This window comes from Chelonoidis abingdonii, chromosome 9 (genome assembly GCF_003597395.2).
Source record: "Chelonoidis abingdonii isolate Lonesome George chromosome 9, CheloAbing_2.0, whole genome shotgun sequence".
NCBI classification, from domain to species: Eukaryota; Metazoa; Chordata; order Testudines; family Testudinidae; genus Chelonoidis; species Chelonoidis abingdonii.
Genome location: NC_133777.1, coordinates 17304673 through 17324385, shown reverse-complemented (window position 1 = coordinate 17324385; position 19713 = coordinate 17304673). Strand labels below are relative to the sequence as shown.

The window sequence follows — 19713 nt, the reverse complement described above, 5'->3', positions numbered from 1 at the left end:
TTAAAAATCTTGTTTCCTGATTGGTCCTCTGGTCAGGTGTTTGGTTCCCTTTGTTAACCCTTTACAGGTAAAAGAAACATTAACCCTTAGCTATCTGTTTATGACAGCTTGAAGTGGGGATTCAAGTGAACTTCTCTAGCCCTTAAAGTTTTAGGTCTGTGAAGATCAGAAGGTGCAGTTTCAAGACCGTAGTAAAACTCTGTCACATATTGACTGATAAACTCAGGAACTGAGTTGGTCTGGATTTTTCACTATGCAGAACAACAATGCTTTTTTGTGCACAGAGTAGTTTCTCTGTTGCTGACTGTTTCTCCTGACTATAGGACTATATATTCTCTAACTTTGGGGAGGGGGGAAGGGGGTTTAGACATTTGACCCTTTCTATATAGGGATTTGAAAACTTGTTAGCATCATTTTAGCAGATAGCGTTTAAATATGGTTCTTGCTAGAAATGTGCTAACTCATTGACAGCTATCAGTTTAGCCAGGAACATCGTCCCCTGGCATATTCCAAGCTGCCTTCTGTTTGTTTACTGAATGTTCAGACTGCTTGCTGAAGTATAAAAAGCTTCTATTTATGGCTCTGCTTTGTGGTTTAATTCCAGAGGGCGAAACTCTTATTGTATTGTTGTGATTTAGCTGCAGTTGAGTGTTGATCTGAGGTCTTTGGCTGCACCGGCAGAGAGGAAAGATGTAGATGTTTAAAAGATGTAGGTGACCAGACATTGAAAATTCAGTAAACAATCAGGAAGTCTCAGGTTAAGAAGTCAGTGGGGAAGGGACTCAAAACACACAAGTACCAAAGAAAAGAAAAACATCAAGAACACCTCCAATGTACTTCTATTTAGTGAAAAAATCATATTTCACAAGGAGAGGCTTATGTTTCCTGACTGGGATACTGTAGCCTGAAACTATGCTTTTTTTAAAGCCTAGGAACACACCCACAAACAATTTTTATAGTATTATAACAAAAAAAATCCCAGTAATGTTACAGTGCAGTATAGTCAAGAGCATGTGGCCTGGCAGTTACGGTACCTTTGATGTCACAGTCCTGATGTCAAAATACGAGCAGTTCTACCACTATTGGCAGGTCTTGAAACCAAACTGGAAATGAAAAAGCATCTATGGGATTTTTCCCCTTCTTGTTTCACTTTTCCTACATTTCTCTACAAAGCAGCATATACAAAACAAACATCTAGGAGAGCAGAGGGATATTCATGTGTAGTGTTTGATAAGAACCTGTTTCACACTGTTTCACATGTTAAATCTTGTGATCACCCTCAAAAATATAAAACACAAGTCCAGAAAACTTGTGAAGCAGTCTACCCACCTCAGCACCTTTCAGATCTTTTTTTTTATCCCATTATTTGTATAATGATATTCCTTTCTCAGTGAGAGTTGTATGCATGCAGCTGACCAGATGACAAGGCAAAAGGCTACCTACAAATATACTGCATGAAACCAAATTCTGCTTTCTCTGAGACACTTTAAGAATAAAAATGCAACATGCAGAGGAGCAAACAAACATGTACGCCTCCTAACTCGAGACTCTGTGCCAAGTTTTTTGCCTGATAAGGCCCTGCTTTTTGGGAAACCCTTCCTGGTCAGCACCTCTTACCAGCACACACCCAGGGCCTAGCAGCCTGCAATGACATCTTGACATGTGGTCCAATAACATCTTAGTTGTCAAAACTCTCCCTCTTCATCCTCCAGCCTCTGACTTCCCTCCCCTGGAGATAACATTTTGGACAGTACTGTAACATTCATGAATTATTAACACTAATTGCATGGTAAATTGACACAGCTCTTTACAAACACATAGTAATAATAATCCATGCTGCTTATTGCCTTGACCCCCTCCCTTCAAACCGCTCCCATTGCACCATGCCCCACAGATAGCAAAACTAATACAGCCCTAGGAAAACAAATGTACCATTGTTTGCATAGTTCCCTTGTCTGAGACTGAGCCTTTTTGGTGCTGTTTTGGATGATCCCACTTGACTGCCAGGCTATTGAGTAACTGGCCAGCTACAGGCCCAGACTTCAGAAGCCTTTGCTCTTTCAAGAGGTAATAAAACAGTTGTACAAAACTTGCACCCTCACATGCAGCACATTTCATCTGGCTTCAGGTTTTGCTAGAGGCCTGAAACCTGGGCAAAGGCTCACCAAGAGGTTTGCAAACAGCGTTTCAAAGCAGCCTGGGCTGACTTTGCATGAGAGGCTGGTCCACAAACCTTTTGCACTAATGGGAACTTTTTGAAAGCCCAAAAGTGGAGAAAATTGCAGCAGCCCAGGCTAGAACTGAACAAGGTCCTGGTTGTCACTGCAGTATCTAGATCAGGGGTAGGCAACCTGCGGCATGTGAGCTGATTTTCAGTGGCACTCACACTGCCTGGGTCCTGGCCACCAGTTCAGGGGGCTCTGCATTTTAATTTAATTTTAAATGAAGCTTCTTAAACATTTTAAAAACTTTATTTACTATACATACAATAATAGTTTAGTTATATATTATCAGGGGCGGCTCCAGGCACCAACGCGCCAAGCGCGTGCCTGGGGCAGCAAGCCACAGGGGGCGCTCTGCCGGTCCCTGCAAGGGTGGCAGGCAGGTTGCCTTTGGCGGCATGCCTGCGGAAGATCCACTGGTCCCGTGGCTTCAGGGGACCTCCCACAGGCTTGCCACCGAATCTGCGGGACCAGGGACCTCCCGCAGGCAAGCTGCCAAAGGCAACCTGCCTGCCGTGTTTGGGGCGGCAAAATACCTAGAGCTGCCCCTGTATACTATAGACTTATAGAAAGAGACCTTCTAAAAATGTTAAAATGTATTACTGGCACACGAAGCCTTGAATTAGAGTGAATAAATGAAGACTTGGCACACCACTTCTGAAAGGTTGACAACTCCTGATCTAGATTGAGGGGAATGGCTGCTGCCTACAAACCAGCCATAAATAAAAGGAATTATGGACCACCCCCAATGGCAGAGAATCCAGGAACAGCAATGAATCCAATAGGGCCCCAAAGCAATGGACCATTTTGGCAAAACACACTCATGCATCCTCAAGAGATGGTATAGACGCTGCCCCAGTGCATTCCTCTACATGCTTCCCTTTACCAAGGACCTCCTGGTCTGTCTCATGCAGCCTGTTCATTCTCACCCAGATCCATCACAGTTAGATGCTGGAAAGGAACTGAGGTGTAGAATCGGGCTCTGATGTATCAGCATACTATAGCCCTAAACATCTCACAGTTCCCTCTAGTGGCATTTTGTGCACATTGAATTGGTGCGAGTGACCAAACAGAGCTCTGGCTATGCCAGATAAGTAAGAGACTTCTGGGAGAATGAGCCACTGCTCAGCACTACCATCTGTGACCTCACCCAGGACCAGAGTAATCTAAGGACCACTCCATCTGCTCCTGCAGGCAACTTAACAATGCCTGATGGTAGATAGTATCAAAATTAGAGTGGCCATAGTGTTTTAAGTAAAAATCTCCATCCTTTTATTTCAGACTGCCACTTTGCCTATCTATTTGAATGGCATCATTTCATGATGTCATTCTGCAGTTATGCCTTGGGGGTTTGTTTTTAATTCATTACTTTATACAGCATGATATCATACATTACCTGAACTACCATTTATCCAAGGATCCTACTTACGTTCTATGCTAGTGGAGAAGAAAATAATCCCTTCACCTCACTTTCAGTACTCAAACTCACGTTGGGGTCTGTTTTACATATACTGTTCTAAAACACAATTACAGTGATGTAACCCGCACCCACTCAGTGAGGTATTCTGTCTCTAGTGGTGACACTGGCATTACCTGCAGCTCCTTGGACCTAGTCCCTCCATAGCCTGTGAGATTCTACTGAGACATACTCACACAACACAAACACTATTCACGACAATGTGAACAAACAGAGCCTGCTATTGGTTCAGATTTGAAGCCTTTCTGTTTTACTAGCTCAATCCATCTCCATCACTGCATCAGATAAGAAGACTTGGTTTACAAGAACAGCAGGTTTGCAGGAGACCATCTCCACACAGCACTCTGTGGCCAGGGTTGAAGAAGGTCAGTGTGTTGACTGGACAGTATCACTTACAGGGGTTTGGGAGTAGAGAAGTTACTTCCATTTTTCTTTTAACCCATTCTCCTGTTTAATAAAGGGTATAGTCTGGGATGAAAGTAACTCACAGGACTTAGCAGTATGGCTGGAGTCCTGGGGAGCTCCCAGCTGCAGAGGTGGCTGGTAGCCCCTGGAGTGAACTAAAGGGCCCAAGGCTCCAGCCACCGTGGTGCTCTGGGCCCTTTAAATGCTGGCCCCAGCCCACCCGCAGCTTGATGGGCGGGATTTAAAGAGTTCCTCCAGGCTTCCTGCAGGAGTGAGAAGTGAGGAGGAGCCCTTTAAATCCTGGCCCCAGCCCGACCGCAGGAGCTGCAGGCCGGGGCCGGGGCCAGGATTTAAAGCGCTCCTCTAAGTTTCCCGCTGCCCAGCCCGGCCACCACGGCCCAAGCCCTTTAAATCCCCACCACAGAAGCCAATGCGGTCCAGCACAACATACTGGCTCTTGCCAATACGCCAGACCGGACCGGATCGGCTTACTTTCACCTCTGGGTATTTCTTACCACCCGCCATAGTCTGTTTGTTCCCTAGCTATCTCTGTGATGCTCCAGATTTCACTGGCCTTATAATGCTTATTCGCAAAGACTCATGCTTGCCCATAACTGGACGTGGATTTATTCTATAAATCATGAGTAACCCACTCCAGTATTTCCTTGGTTTAAAAGCACAGGCTTGATGAGCAATTCATACTCTGATCCCTTGTTCAAAAGTATTCTTACAAACTCCAACACCATGCACAGATGAACAGTGCAAACAACAGCTGGCTCACCTCAAAGCCAGCACTTACTGTTTCACTTTAAATAAACCTTCTAGGAAACTTTACCTGGAAACTCCTCCTCCTACAGAGCTGAATGTGGGATATTAAATAGTTACCTATTGTTGTGCAGGAAGCCCTGCCCACCTGTTTCCAGCTGTCCTAAGCAATGAACTGTATAAAGGAAACAGAAACAGACAATATCTACATTAATAAAAATTGGAAACCATCTTCAAAACCCTGGGCTCTGTGAAATACGATAAGTGTGGCCCTTTTAAAGCTTTAGATGCTGATATCTGGAACAAAGTTAAATGCTGCAGCAGGAGAAGGAAAAAAGCCCTGGGGAGCAAATACACAGCTGTCACAGAGAAAGGCGATTAACAGTAATTGCAAATGGAGGTATTTACTTCAGGGATCATGGAAACTTTTTATGAGAAATATGGAAATGCAATAGTTGATTCAGATCATGGTTATTACTAATACTCAATTTGCAGGCACAGACACTTGTGTCTAACTGAAGATTGGTTGACCATCTGTAATAGGAAATAAAGACATAATATGTAACATTTCGACAAGTCAAAGGAAAAATAGGAAATTTAAAGTTAAAACTAAAACCTTGTCTAAACTAGAACAGGTAAACTGGTTTAACTAGATCAATTTAAAATTAATCTAGTTCAATACAAATGTAGATGCAGTTAAACCAGTTTAACCATTGCTTAAACCAATTGATCTTAGTCCAGCAATTTGCTGATGAAAATTGAAGCAATTTAAATGAAGGTTAAACCAGTTTAAATGCATCTACTTTAGGAGTTTGCATTGTTTAACTAGACTGAGTTTAGTCTCAACTTCCTGCTTTTCCTGGCTTGTTGCCCAACTTCAGCATTACTAGAACATTTAAAAAAAAATAGGAAATCTATGAAAAGCATAAGAATATAAGAATGGCCATACTGGGTCAGACCAAAGGTCCATTCAGCCTGGTCTACTGACAGTGAGTGAACCTAATAGGTAATGATCAAGTGATCTCTCTCCTGCCATCTATCTCCACCGTCTGACAAACAGAGGCTACCGACACCATTCCCAAGCTGATCTGTCAGACAAATAGAATCCGAGTCTCCTCTCACATTGGCCTTACATCAACTCCACTGGCCTCAAGGGAGCTGCACCTGATTTTCATGGGTACAAGTAACAGTCTCAAAGGTTGCCCAGTCTTTTGCGGGGAAGTGATGCTCTTTGGCTGAACACATACATTCACCAGTGACCCTTGTGTACTGACTGACATATCCCCAACTCTCTTGATAGCAACACACATTCCTCCTATACAGATATGCAAATGATTCTCTTCACCTGTCTTGAAGTAATTCAAGTATATCTAAGGCCTAGTCTATGCTAGAAAGCAGGGACATGCACAAGCAGGGGCAAGGGCCCCCCAATAATCGGCAGGGCAAGGAGTGTGCAAAAGTGGTCAAATTTAAATTCCTGCACACACCTTTGATCAGGGCCAGCTTTAGGAAGTGTGGGGTCCAATTCAGTTTCAGTGGGGCCCTGGCAAGGATGACTTAAAAAAAAAAACACGTAAAAAAACACGTGGGGCTTGTATTCACCTGGTGGTGCTCTAAGTCTTTGGTGGCACTTCGGCGGTGGGTGCTTCACTTGCTCCAAGTCTTCAGCAGCATTGAAGGACCCGCTGCCAAAGTGTTGCTGAAGACCCAGAGTAAGTGAAGGACCTGCCACTGAAGTGCCATCGAAGACCCAGAGAGAGTGAAGGACCCGCCGCTGAAGTGCCACTGAAGACCCAAAGCACCACCAGGTGAGTAAAAATTAAAAAGGCGCCTCTAGCTAGGGAAGGGATTCTCACTGGGCACAGTGCCTTCTTAGGTGCAGGGTCCGATTCGTGGGAATTGGTTGAATAGGCCTAAAGCTGGCCCTGCCCTTGATAGAAAGGGTTTGCCGGGATAGTTATACCAGTATAGTTATATTGGCAAAATCTTCTAGTGTAGATGCTTAAACTGACTCCCTGGACAAAATAATCTATACTAACAAAACAGTGCTTTTACCAGTATAACTGCATATGTACCAGGGCTTTTGCTGATATGGAAATGTCAAACAAATCACACGCCAATGGACATTACTGTGCCAGGAACAGTTTTAAGTGAAGCGCTGGTTAAAGGATGAGAGCCGGTGTCTTTGAATGCCATGTGTAGCTGAGAGCACCAGCGGAAGTTTAATGTAGGTGAGGGAAAGGAAGAAGAAGGAAAAAAGCAAGATACTGAAAGATGCTACAGCTGATGAATTAAAGAGTCTAGTTCAGGCCTGTGAGTTGAAATTCAAGGTTACTCCCATCCACACAGGAATATGATTCTCAGCTGAGTAATCCCGCATTGCTCCTATATGCATAGAAACCACTACTCTACTTCTGTGCCGAAATCACAAGTTATTCTTGTGCAAGAGGACCCAGGGATGACAAACACTCATATCCTTTGGGCTAGTTTGTGCTCACAGGACCATGCAGCTGTGCATTAGCCTCCCTTCTGAGAAACGGGGGAACAAGAGTGAAAAGCAGCCCTGAAATGGCTGGGAGGTTTTACTGGAAACTGTTGCCTCGGGCAGCATGAATCCACAGAACACCCATACCCACTCCAAGCCTGTGCGTCTAGGATGCATTTATTTTTCATCACAGCTATTTCTGGCAACACCAACTTCCTTTCAGTAACAATGCTGCTAATGACAGATATATTTTTCTCTCATTGATGTGGTATCAGGGCCCAATCCTATGAGGTACTGTGTGACCTTCACTCAGTCCCTGTGGAGTCTGGAGTCTGAGGCATTACAATCACATGTCAAAGACATTCATCAATGTGTCACAGTCATGAAATCAGTGGGAATGGAGGGCATGTGGTCCCTCACAGGATTGGCCCCTCTGATGTCACAGCTCTCTCATTGTCAGGCGGGATTAGTGGCCTGCCAGAATGGAAAAGAGAGGTTTGAATCTGGGGGCAGGGTTCTGATGACAGTGCTATTATTTGATATTGCAAGTGGTCAAGAATTTGTGATTTCACACAGATTAGAAAATGAATCAATGGCAGAGTTTGGAGTAAAAGCCAAGATTCCTACTTCCCAATCCCTCTGCTCTAACCACCAGATATACTCCTTCCCCTGCCTGAACTGATCCCAGGCTAGTCTTCAGGGAGGATTGGTCTCAGGAGAGTCCCAGTCATCAGGGACTGGCTGCACACACCCACACCCACACCTCTTCTTCTTCTTCTTCCCAAGTATCCACAAGTACAATATTTACTCTAGGGCAGAGGGTCATCATTGTCACCAGCACATGTAAAAATTCAATGCAGGGGCATATTTGTGAATTTATCTCACTCTTTTTGCAAGTCAAACAGCTCTTCAAGGATCATTGTCACCTTAACCACGACAAAAACTGTCTTCCACTTTGAAAAACAAATTCAAGGCGACTAGACAAAAGCCCTGACTCATACCACACAAACTTTGAGATGTGAGTTTTCACTGGTTTCACCAAGACTACAACCTTCTGTTAACGTCTGTCTTAGCTGTAGACATGCATCTGACGAAGTGGATATTCACCCATGAAAGCTCATGCTCTAAAATGTCTGTTAGTGTATAAGGTGCCACAGAATTCTTTGCTGCTTTTACAGATCCAGACTAACATGGCTACGCCTCTGATACTTGTCATCTTGGCTGTAGCAGCGATGGCAGAGCAGCAGTGGGTAACAGCGATAACTGCCTCTCATCTGCCTTGGAGGACACTCTGGTACAGAATTAGAAGCAACTAGGAGAGTGTTGCTCATTAGAATAACCGTCTCTTTTAACTTTGCTTTATATCATTAGACTGGCCATTAGATTTGAGCTGGAGCTTTGTAATAGGCTGCAGCAGCAGACTGAAAGGATGAGACTTCATCAAAATAAAGCACACAAAGTCAGACAGAACACACACTGCGGGAAACAAGCTGTTAGTTTGTAATGCATCATAAGATGACCCCAGTTCTGCTATCATTACTAAAAATTATCATCATAATTCTGGGCCAGATCACTCCCACCCCATGGGAAAATACCAGGGAGGGAGCCTGGGGGAGGGGAGAGGGAGAAATGTCAGGAAATCATGCTCCTCGGGTGTTCTTCAAATTCTTTCATTATGCCCTCAGATCTCAAGGATGCCATGAAATCTATATACCCCATAGGGCCTGCATGAAGGCCCTGTGCTTCCACACTGACTCCTGGCTACCTATGTCTCCATGTCTAATGACACACAAGCAGGACTGGCACTAGGGTTTTGAGCGCCCTAGGCGGATGGCAATTTCGCCGCCCCGCATGCTGGTCCCACGGCTCCAGTGGAGCTGCCGCAGTGGTGCCTGCGGAGGGTCTGGTGTGCCTGCGGGCGGTCCACCAGAGCCGCGCGAGCAGCCGACCTTCCGCAGGCATGACTGTGGCAGCTCCATCCGAGCCTGCTGACCAGCGGACTGCCCACAGGCACCACTGCGGCAGCTCCATGGGAGCTGCCTGCCACCCCCTCCAGCAGCACCCTGACCCAGGGGGCTCCTGGGCTGCCGGCTGCCGTGGCGCACCCTGACCTAGGAGACAACCTGGGCAAAACTTTTAATAAAAAGAAAGAAAAAAAAAGTAAAAGCTGTCTCTGTAATCTAAATGGTAAATATTACAGGGTCTTTCAGCTTATAGACAATGGAGAAAAAGCCTCCTCCAGCAGAAATACAATTTTAAAAATACTTTCAGCCAAATACACATTTAACTCTCTACCAGCCAGATACACAGTTGCAAATACAGAAAACAATTAAAAGACTCTAACTGCCTTTCTACTCAATACTCACTATTCTGAATATATAAGAGACTGTAACAGGAAAATTGGCAAGAAACCTGTTTGCACGTCTAGTCCCTTTCAGGATTTAGAGAGAACAAAGCAAAACCCAAAAAACACAAACAAAGGCTTCCCTCCACCGAGATTTGAAAGTATCTTGTTTCCTGATTGGTCCTCTGGTCAGGTGTTGTTTGTTAACCCTTTCCAGGTGAAAGAGACATTAACCCTTAGCTATCTGTTTATGACAAGCCCTCCTTGCTCCTACGGGCTAGAAATGGCTTCATACGTTATTCAATTACAAATAAACTCACGTTAATACTTGCATAGCGGACTCACAGGAGCATTGAGGGGATAGCAACTTTGGTTATTACATAATAGGGAACCAGCCTCAGATGCTGACAAATCCATGTAAAACCCCAGCCCTCGGCATGGCTCATATATCAAGTTCAGAAGGTGCTAGACAGGAGCAGAGGCATGGGGATGATTCTGAACATAGCAGTGGGACTGGGAAAGCCAGGAAAAGACAAAAGATGGAACAGGACAGTTGGAAACACTCGTTCAGCCAGGTCTAAAGCATCTGGACAGCCCCCAGTGGCGAAAGTGTTCTCCAGTGAGCCCTCATCTGTGTCTGTGTGTGTCTGGTGCTTTGGACAGCATGTAATTTGGACTTTTATGTAACCCCCACCCACCTAGTGCAGTGCTCTGTCCCCCTCTAGCGGTAGCTGGGTCACATACACAGGTTGATGAGCCTCTGCAGCCTATGACGGTGACCACAGCTGGCGGTTTATGCTCAAGCAGTAGCCGCTCATGTTTTTCACATCCAAAAGCCCTAGATCTGATTCCTGCTGTCACTGACCCACCAGGGGGAGTGGTGTTCCCTTTACCTTGCCATGCAGATGGAGACCCAACTTTTCCCATATATGTTTTAAAAAACAATGTAAAGTTATGACTTTCTATTGCCCCTTGGTCTAGTGTGGCTGCTTGCGGGGCCAAGGGGGCAAGGTCTGAGTTATGCTCAACTGTCTCAGAGGCAGCCTGCACTCATGAAAATCCCTGGGGAGAAATCAGCTCCATCACTACAGCCCAGCTGTACCCCAGTGCAGGCGGTCTGCGGTGCTTTTAACATACCCCTTTGGAAATCCCTTGAGTGCCCAGCCTATGCTTTATGCCCATTTTTGTTCCCCAGTGGGAACTTCCACCGCTCTTAGAAACTGTGGTTCTTAACTATATAATAACCTGCAGGATCACACAGCCTTCGGCAAAGCCTTCCATCTAAATGAATCTTTACTGATAATCTGGGTACAAATCAACCCTTTGATGGTTTCTCATAACACCAAACATACCACACTAGAGTACACACCATTAATATCGGCTTCAGTATCAAACTTATAACATCTTATATAGACATAAATAAAGGAGCTCTAAAGAGCCATATGAACACTCATTCCAGTGGGGTAGATAGCATTTAGTTTACATAAGAAACTTTCTCCCATCTGTGAAACTTCACATCACAGTAATGGCTCATGAAATCTGACTGTATAAGTGAGGGCCCGATCCTGCAAGATACTGCACATCCTCAGCTCCTAACTGGAGTCAACAGGAGTTGAAGTCACTGCACTCTCTGTAAAGGGCGTTCAGCAGGATCAGGCCATAGGAAAAAAATGTGAAATAATGTAAGTCAAAAGTGTGAACAGTCTACTGGAATGTGACTGAGCACTTACAATATATAACCGGTGAGTTAACAGCTAGGGAGCAATGCCTCACCAAATAAGTCATTCAATGTTAAGAACAAAACTGAACGATTATAAGAGTCTTCCACAAAGGTTTTAACCATGATCCCACAGATACAAAGCATCCAACTTTAAACAAACACTGGGGTGAAACCAGAGCTTAATTTGTTATGCAAGAGGTGCTGGGGCTCAGGTAGGTTTTTTTACTTTCATAACTGATGCAGCAAGTCCAGAGGTGCTAAGCCTAGAGGTGCCAGAGCTCAGCCCTGTCAAGCCCTGGCACAAATTAAGCACTGGGCAAAACATGCAGAGAGCCAGACCTCACCCCAAGAGCTACACATGGGTTAGCCCACTCCCAGGATTTGGTGCATTAATTTAGGTGGAATAAATGGGCCTAGAAAGTCAAAGGCATTAATGTGACCCTGGCACGTACAACACTAAACAATTAAAAGTAGCTGGGAGGTTTGAGTACCAAAATACAACAGCTTCCCCAGCTCAGAAGGGATGGGGCAGATCTGGTGAAAGGCCAGCAGCAGGGATGGGGGTAGGCCATTATTCCCCCATCATCAAAGCCCCACAGGGAATCTGTGAGCGATCTGATGTATCTGTAAAGAAGTGCCATTCTTCTCAGGAACAAGAAAGAACTGGAGGAACAAAACAACAGGAACCCAGAGCACTGACCAGCTAGAAGAGATGATGCTACAGCAATCAACAGCCATTTGCAAAATGACCACTGTGGGGCTGCAGTTGGTTGGCTTGAACAAATGTAAAGGCGTGCTAGGTAGAAAGGTCTTATTAGAGGGAAATCCTGCACTGGGAAAAGTTAGGAGGGATTCAAAAGTTACTGAGGAAGGAGCTTCAGTAAGCCATGACTTTATCATCGTAGCCTGTGGCTGAGGGCCGGCACAACCCATTAGACGACGTAGGCAGTAGCCTAGAGAGCTAACATTTGTGGGCAGTGACTGCGAAGGCTGGACTTCTGCCTTCTCTGTCAGGGGTGTCATTTCGGCGGTGGAATCTTCTGCCACCTCTGTCAGGGGTGGCATTTCGGGGGCATGACCTTCCGCCGCCTCTGTCAGGGGCGGCATTTCAGGGACGGGACCTTCTGCCACCTAGGGCAGCAAAAAAGCTGGCAGTGCTCCTGCTGTGGCTGCATTCATTTTGTTACAAAGCCCCTTTGTGTTATGAGCCCACATACGCTTATTGTAAGGGAGAGTTTCCGGGGCTAGTCCTGGGAGTATGGTGCCAATAAAGCTGTGCAGTCCAGGAACTGGGGTAGAGGGATAGAATGTCTGACCACCCAACCACACAGAGCTAGGGTAGAGATACAAGGCTTCCATGTGGAAAGCCCTGGTGGCCTGGTGTGCATCAGCCCCACTCTGCTTGGCTTTCTCTGGGTCTGTGGGAGGAGTCTCGTGTTCATTCCACAAGGAGGCAAACCTCCTCCCTTGACTGGGCAACATGGGGGAACTGAGTGAAGCAACTCTGCACAGTCTGAACGGCCCGCTCTCCTGGGCTTTTCTACAGGAGGAATCAATCTGACTGAGAGTAATTCATCCTAATGAGTCAAAGCCCTTGAAAGCTTGGTCAATATTTTGTTCACACTCCTCATTTTTATTAATAGTCTCAGCAGCAGTAAATGGAGCTAAAATGAAAATAGGAAATCAGACTTCCATAAATTATCCTACAAAATGAAGACTCCATTCAGCTAATCCCCAGTAATCTGATGGTATTCAGTCAGAGTGTAAAGGGAAGTGAATGAAGATTGTTCAACAATCATCCTTGTTTGGCCCATCCCTCAAAAAATCCCTAAAGTGTGTAGCAGCCTCCAAACCCTACTGCGACTTATGTAAAATGCAGTGGAGTACAAGTGAAGCTGTGAGTTCACCTGATTGAAACTGCAGCAATAGAAGGTAAGATTGACATAAACATCAGTCTTTACAACCATAACATCCCAATATGTGCCTAAACACTACAGAAACCCTTGACTTTTGCCAACATCAGCATTGTTTGACACTAAGCTACAATTAACCCACATGGATGTCAAGCTTATGCATTAGCCACCATTACTGAGCATTCTCAGTTGACTGGGGCCTGATTTGAGCTCCTGAGCTTTCCTGTGGACAACAAGCCGCATCCTGAATAAAGTCTGCATGAAGTTCACTTCTTGGCCTGTGCCATGGTCATGCAGAACTGAGCAGGTGGGGTAGCAATGGGGCCATAGACAGTTATCAATCAGATGGAAGGGACAACTTCTCATGGGGATCTTTGGGGCTTTTTTGCTGTCTTGAAGGCTCTTCTCCCAGCACTGCAAGGCTTTGGCCAAAGAAATGCCCTCCACTTGAAATTCCAGCCAGTAGCAACAATATAAGAAGAGGAGGAAGATGATTACCAACAAGTGATTAAATTGACAAATAACCCATAGAGATGGGGCTAGCTCAAGAGAGAGACGTCTTATTCTGATTTTCCTTCACTGATTATCATTATATAATTCATATTAGTAGGAATATTAACTTGGGGCCTGATCCTGCAACCACAACTGGGCACAGCACTTAATACCTGAGAGTCCCATTTGGAGTAGTTGAACCTTCATGACCATAAGCACTAACCGAGCTATAAGAATTTGCAGGATTGTAATGCATCAGCACTGATTTGTTTCATTTCGTTCAACAGCAGCAGAAATCCACCTAAGCAATGAGATTCCTGCAGACAACCCACAAAGGGGCAGCAGGCTGAGGGGAGCGCTGACGAGGTGTGTAGCCAGACAATATTTGTTAGACAGAGTCACGCTGAGAACTAACAACATGACCTAATACTCGAAAGATGAACTGACCTTTAATCCCCTTTGGTGACATCTAGTAGGGTAAGGAAATGAAGAAAGCATCTTTGCTCACCTTTCTGTAATCAGCATGTGAGACAGACATGCAGGGGCAAACACAGCTCTATGAAAAAGGGAAACACAGACAAGTGACACAACATACCCTCTGCAGGTCCTAATGAAAACATCCTTTGTATATTTATATAGGACTTTAAAGGGACCAACCCAGTGCAACTGACTTCTGTGAACAGGATTGTGACACCCTTGCTCACAGAGGGCCAGGTTCTCATCTAGTGTACACGGTCAGAGTTCTGTGAAACTCAGACTACATAAGAACATAAGAACGGCCATACTGGGTCAGACCAAAAGTCCATCTGGTCCAGAATCCTGTCTTCTGACAGTGGCCAATGCCAGGTGCTTCAGAGGGAATGAACAGAACAAGTAATCATCAAGTGCACCATCCCCTGTTGCTCATTCCTAGCTTCTGGCAAACAGGCTAGGGACACCATCCCTGCCCATCCTGGCTAATAGCCATTGATGGCTGCCTACCTTGCTGTGACTTGGGCAAAGTTCCACTCCAGATATCACTCGAGCAGTAAGGCACAAACCTAGACAGAGGTAGAAAAGGAAAGGCACATAGTTATGGTCATCAGAAAGTCCCTGAATAGACCGGAAAAACTCCTACTCCTTTCCCACCACATCACCTCCTCAGCATTGGGATTGTCTTGGACAGAGGTTCCCAGCATGCAGTTACAAACAACTGTGAGGGAGTCGCTACCACCTTTCCTTTCCCATGCTGTTAATTGAGAAGAGGGTCTTGGCTAGATCTGAGCTAGATGGCAGGAGGGTCCCTGTACAGAAAAGGCTGAGAACCACTGATCCATGGCTTTGCCCCATGAGTGATGTGAGATTAGGTTACATGAAAGTGAGTCACTACATATCCCCACCCTCCATCTGTGGCAGCTGAGTTCCAACCCTCTTTACTTTAGCACCTCACAGTCCTTTCAAGGAGAGCCACACGGTTACCCGGAGAGTACAGGAGGTGTCACTCGGTGTCATTTGTAATTAACAGTCAGAGGAGTAACTGGCCAGAAGCTGCTGTGAAATGTAAGTGGTAGTACAGCATCTGGGAAGGTCCTTACACTGCATTGGCATTCCACCAGTGAGGGCCCTCCTCCATCTGGGCAGACAAAATGCCTGTCCCTAGAGTCACAGACTCACAACACAAAAGAGACATGTTGTACTGGACACAGTTTCAGAAAACCAGACCAAGACCAGCAGCTTTTCCAGATTCGAGAAGCAGGCATAATCCCTGTAAGGATCTCACCGCTTCCCCTCCTGTCTCACCTTCTTCGCAGGCTGTGACTCACTCATGTCACCCTCTCCCTCTAGAATCACAGAAGCGTAGGGCTGGAAGGGACCTCAACAGGCCATCTAGTCATCCCCCTGTGCTGAGGCAGGACCAAGTATTCCTAGGCCATCCCTCTCATTTCACATTAAGTTCAGGCTCCATCACTCTTCTCAAAACTTCTGCCTATTCCTTATGCTTCTCTCCAGCATTTCTCCTATCTGCTCCCTTTGGCTGCGCACTGACCCGAGCCAGGAAAGCACGTAAGCATGTGTGTAATACCATCACTGTACCTCAACAGATCCACTCACAAGCCTAAAGTGAAGCCCCTGTTGAAGTGTTTTGCCATAGTGCCCAGCAGCTGGCAGGATCAAATCCTTTGTCTCTCTCTTCCACGCAGTTTTCGGCCTTCTTTTATGCCACCTTCCTTGTGCTTGGGACATGCCCATGCCTGACCTGCTGAAAACACACTCCTTTTCCTCGTTCAAATCCTACTTAAAAGCTAACTTCTTTCATGCAGGCTTCTTCAGAGGCCTCCCCACAAGGAGGATTCTTTACCTGCTTCCAATGGAAATCTAGTCCTGATGTATCACAATTATAGGAGTTATATTCTGAAATCACGGCCAGGAACATAAAGCCTGATTTTCCTTTCTGCTCAGAATCAGCATAAACCCAGAGTAACTCCACTCACTTCAACAGAGTCATTCCAGACTTGCACCTGTTTAGCTGAGAGCAGAATCCATCCCCTTGTCTTTTCACAGAACCATATGAAAGAAAGGAATAATACAAAAATTGCGGCAAGTACCTTTCTTTGTTTGAGGCCACTCAGATGAGCTCATTAAGCGACGGATATTTTTATATCAGGTATCACATGTTTCTTTATTATAACAGCACCAGCCACCTGAATGGGAGCAAGAAGATTGTCTTAAAACCTTCATATCACATCTGATTGAATTAAAATTTATTTTTGACTGTATCATTCAGTCAATGTCATCTTTGATTCTTGACACTCTTTATTCTCATCTCACACTGGTGCAAATCAGAAGTAACTGCACTGAAATCACTAGAGTTACACTGATTGATGAATGTGCGTGCAGAATCAAGCCCAACTTGTCTTCACAATACCTTGCTTCATTACTGCATTGTCATTTCTTACTGTACCTTCTAAGAATATGATCCACCTCTTGCTCCCTTTGTGCTCCCTTAAGTAATACCTGCAAATGGTGGAGAAGGAGAGTAAACACAAATCAGACTATTTTTTCCCATTATACTGCTTGTGAAAAGCAGGCAAGTTCTGGCATGATCATTACCCAGCTGTTGTCCCATCATTGCAGGTGATCAGGGGGTTCTTCAGAAAGAAAAGTTTCTTGTCATGTCCTCAGGTGCCTTCTGAGCATGCCAAGGAGTGAGAGAGGCACTTCTGAACTGTGATGCCAAGGCATCTTCCATACGAGGAAGAAATCCCACAAAGACATCATCCTCAGCAGCAGTGTGCTCCAGTTCCCCACTTGGGTTACGACCCTTTCGATTCTGAGCAGGAGTCTTCACGTGAGCTTTGGAATTACATTTGCTTTGAGACACCACTTCCCCCAGAAGCAAAATAGCCACCAACGCCCCTGGGATCTTCATAGTGACTGCCTCCTCCTGACTGAACAGACAAAGAATAAACCCATGGTATAATAAAAGAGCAACACGAAAATCTGAAGAAAGCGAGATTTAAGAAAGACTAAGTTGAGAAGAATTAAACTAGCAAGGAATGGACCTAGCCATGTTCACAGGCATAGACACAGGCATGTTTCTATACTATAGAGATGACACCGCAAAGCTGAAATAGCATCATATACCTTAAAGAATGCTGGTCAGTTGCTGATCTTCAACTGAAGGATTATAACAAGTGCAATATCATAGGGAAGGTAAGTCTCTGATGGCCAAAGAAGCAAGAGCGTGGGTTGGAAGCCCAAGAGGAGTTGTTACCAAGCCAGAAATAATACTTGTGCTCAGATCACAGCTCCCCAGTGAACTTTATATTGTCCTCATATGGAAAATATTTCTAACGCCCAGGTTGGGCAGATAACAGGGGCTGAAGAAACAAATCACACCCCATGCTGAATAAGTTTCAAGATTTCCTTGCAAGCACTTTGATCTTGAAAGTTACATACTTAAAATTTCTATAATTGTATCCCCATTTTCCTTGCTGCTTTTTGGAGGGTGGGGGAGGGTATGATCTGATTATGTAAGCTTTGGCAATTCTCCTCTGTGGGATGATTTTTAGTTGTTTCATGCATAAGAAATGCCAGGGGCTACATTTGAACTTGGTAAAAGCTTTCAACTCGCTGTCTCATCAAACAACCTCAGCATCAGCCTTTCAAATTTTTCAGTAAATACTGTATCTTTCCCCTTGTTCATGTTTTTGTCAGATTTATAGAGTATTGGCGTGGAAATCATAAAATATTGTTCTTAAATATACTAGAGCTAGCTGAATTACTCATTATGAATAAATGATCTGATGAAGTTACTCCCCTTTTTTTAAATGAATCAGTCATGAACAAATTCAGATTTCTGCAAATGTATTTGTTATTTGTAACTATTCATCAAATACTTTGGATGAACAACTTTGAACCAATGGGTTACTTGAGTACTGATCACCTTCAGTATTTGCTAGTCATTTGTTAATTGGGCTGTGTGATTGGTCACCTCTGTGACATGGTATTGCTTCAGCTCCCTGATTGGATGATTGAAAGTTTTAAAACAGAATAATGAATTATAAATAACAAATAATGATGGATTATTTTGTATGCATGTAAATAAAGATATTTGTATGAGGAACAGCCAACCGCCAAAAAATTGTATGAAAAAACCTATTAACAAATAATTCATAATAAAGGACAGGAACACGGTCGAACAACCACTCATAATTTGAATGAAGGTTTGCTAACACAGATTCTATTGAATTCAGTAGAGATACACCAGTGTAAAACTGGAGTGAGATCAGAATCAAGCCATTTGGTCACAGAACTCAGAGAAAAAAAGGACATCAGAACATACCCTAACCTCTGTTTCATTTCATTTTGTAAAATACAGTCTGTGTTCCCTGATCAGGTGGAAGGTCATCAAGACAGAAAAGAGTGTTCAGTGTCACAGACCCAACTGTTTATAAAAATCTACATCATAAGCTAAACTTCTAGTCCAGTATAAATATTTCTTCCTCCCTTCCATTTAGTGAATTGGAAAAAGAAAGAAAAACTCTGTGCTCTTACCCTTAGCTGAGATGGAAAAACTTATCCTCCATGAAGCACGCAGGAAATAACCATCACTGACTGGAGAGGAGATGAACATTGTGAAAGAAAACACAGTATATTTGAAACTAGCAGACATATTTTTCGGATAGTTACAGAGTGACTCATTGGTCCCTAAAGGGAATTATGAGTGCAGCTTGCTCCCCTCACGCATCCATGAAATTCAATGCAGGCCATCCACATCCATCAAAGGGACTTGCTGGTCCAGTGCTGAGATGCTTAGATGGAGTGATCACATCATTTATTTCTCTAGGTTGCTTTTTCCTGAGGATCATCTCTCAGTGGGTGATGTGTCAGATGCCATATGGAGATAGATGGGGTGAAATAGTTCATGAAATTTGACTATCTCCAGAGATGAAGGTTTTCATCTGCCTGCTCTGCAGTTCAGGTGAGCGTACAGCCAGCCAATAGACAGGATCATGGCGAACTTCAACTGCATTTTTAACAATAGCTCTTTTGGCTTCAGTGAAGCTACCCTCTTGCTTAAGTGATGTGACCTGGCAATTGGTCACCAAAAAAGCTAATGAGCCAAGAAGAGACTAAAAGGCTTCAGTGTCTGGAAAGGGGCAAATGTGCCTATTTCATCTATATCTCACCACTGAAGTTCAGCCCAGGTTTGTACCAACCGGAGGGACATTTCTACCTGATGGTTGTTTTGTGGCCTCAGAGAAATGAGTTGTGCTGGGGACGGGTCAGTGCAGGTCTTGTGAACATTACAAAATCCTCCACACAGTTGGCTGCCTTACTGACATCCTCAGCAGAGAAACTAAGGATTCAATAGGTGTGATTACTTCACTACTCACAGAAGTGGTCC

At 44.6% G+C, this 19713-nt stretch overlaps 1 pseudogene; it reads right to left on the bottom strand.

Annotated features, from left to right (window-relative positions):
• Positions 1 to 12752: 12752 nt before the first annotated feature.
• Positions 12753 to 18092, bottom strand: LOC116836518 (palmitoleoyl-protein carboxylesterase notum2-like; annotated as a pseudogene).
• Positions 18093 to 19713: the final 1621 nt, after the last annotated feature.